The sequence below is a fragment of the Palaemon carinicauda genome, chromosome 4 (genome assembly GCF_036898095.1).
Source record: "Palaemon carinicauda isolate YSFRI2023 chromosome 4, ASM3689809v2, whole genome shotgun sequence".
Classification (NCBI taxonomy): domain Eukaryota; kingdom Metazoa; phylum Arthropoda; class Malacostraca; order Decapoda; family Palaemonidae; genus Palaemon; species Palaemon carinicauda.
The window spans coordinates 178,678,579-178,680,947 of NC_090728.1; positions in this window are offsets into that span (position 1 = coordinate 178,678,579).

The window sequence follows — 2,369 nt, forward strand, 5'->3', positions numbered from 1 at the left end:
ACACAAGTACGTATATTCATTTGCTATCTCTAGAGGTTCTTCCATAACCATTATTTGTTGTCTTTCAGAATTTTCATTGAATATTAACCTAGTTTTACTCATACTAATTTTCGGTCCTACATTTCTTTATTTTCTATTCAAATCTTTCTATCTTCTTTTGCAATTCCTCCAATGATCCTCGGCAAAAAAATTGTAATGTTTATTCCTATATTTTCCCTATCTAAAATCTTAAAAAAAAATTTCTAGAGAAGCTGTGCATAATTTAAGAGAGATGTGGTCTCCCTATCTAACTCCGTCCTCATTCGGAATTTACACTAGCTTTATGTATATTTAGGGTTGTTGTACTTCCCTTACAAATATCTTCAAGAGTTCTATCATAAGATTTTTCTATTCCTTACCTTTAAAGGGTTTTCATAACTGCTGAAGATTTTGACAGAATCAAAGCTTTCTCATATTCTAAAAAGGTCATATATGTTAGTTTGTCACACTGTTGATTTTTCCATTAACTGGGTAACTACATAGATATCGTCAGTTGTTGAATACCCACTTCTAAATCTTGCCTGCTTTCTTGGTTGATTAAAGCTTAGCTGCCTGTGTCTTTCTATACGGCCTAATATGATCTTTGTAAATATTTTACATTTTAATGAGAGTAAACTCATTTGGTAGTAATTTATTAGGTCTTTTGTTTCTCCCTTTTGTGAAATAGCGTAATGATAAAGTTTTTCTAAGCTGTAGGTATAAATCATTCTTGTAGATATTTTGCGAAAAGTTCGAGTTTTATTCCAATGAAATCTCCCCTCTCTCTCTCTCTCTCTCTCTCTCTCTCTCTCTCTCTCTCTCTCTCTCTCTCTCTCTATATATATATATATATATATATATATAAAATGTGTGTGTATATATATATATATATATATATATATATATATATATATATATATATATATATATATATATATATATATATGAGCTAATCACAGTCAGGTTGTTACTAAGTGGGACGAGTGAGTGGCAACAGATTTTTCTTCTTTGTTAGAGAAGACGGTTACGATATGGCACTACGGAAAAATGTCGTTATCGGCGTGGCTTGGGCACTCAAAAATATTCGTTAAAAGTTAGCGTCCCCAAAATCTCTCCCTATTGGTTCTCATAAGACTTTCGGGTCAAAACAGCCAATCATCGATCAGGCATAGGAAGGCCGTGGTGGGCGCTTGAACTTGCCCCATAGGTTTGTCAGTTAGAGTTGGGAGGCTTGAGTGTTTAGACCTACGTTCAGGTCACGGGTGCCAGCATGAGTGCCAACAAGTACCATTTTTCTGAGGGCTTTTTCTTAGTAACGTAACATAATCATAATTAAGGGCAGCCCTTGTAAACTTAAGATAATACAGCATGTATCAAATCACAATTCGGCTATTATTTGTGCATGACCTTCCCTCTCAAATTGTGTTAACTATAGAATGGATTTTCTCTATCTTTGTTTCCCCCAAGCTGTGAAGTGTGAACCCCCCTTAATACGACCTAGATCGGGTCATATTAAATGGTGTCAGGTGTGGGGTGGTAATAATAATAATATTAACGATTAACGTCTGTGCTAAGTGATTTTAGCCGACGTGAGATTTTTGAAAAAGTGGAAACAAAAGATAATAGTGACAATGGTTAACACGAGAAGTTAAACGTCGAGTGGAGGTGACGGAGAGAGAGAGGGGTGAAATGACTGTGTAGCTCTTGTATGCCGGTACTCGGTGAACGGTTTCTCAACGCACATGATAGCAGATACACAACCATTGAGGCAGCCTACCAAGGATGAGGCGCTTGTAGAAGAGAACCTCGAAGAGGCAGAGGTCTGAGAGGTAGGATGTGGCGACTGGCGGTTGTTGGAACTGTGGGGTGGTACTAACAGATGGCCACCTACGGGCTCTATGTCCCTACGATGAACAGCGGTAGTGTTATGGATGTCAGGCCACAAACCACCATCTGAAAGCTGTTTAAAAGGAAAACGGCGTTGGCAGAAGATATCATGTTTCCCCTGTACCAACGAGAGGGAGGGGAAGACGACGCAGGAAGGGGAAGACAACGCGGGAAGGGGACCAACGGTCCCTCGGGCCGTCTGTCAGACCGCAAGGACTGGGGACGGGAGTGCCAAGGAGTCAGCCTGCCATCTTTGCCCCAGAGTGTGGGGGAGGGGAGCTAGACGCTCCCCAAGTGAGCAGTAGGGGATGCCCATCTACCAGCGAGTGGTAGTGCGTCTTCCCAGGGAGTGCATAAGGAGGAGGAGGGGCGGAGCAGCAGCCCCTCACCACCGCTCCCGAGGATGGAAGTCGGAATGCTATTCCCGTCTTGGAATAGAAGTGGAATCATGTGTGTAACGAGGG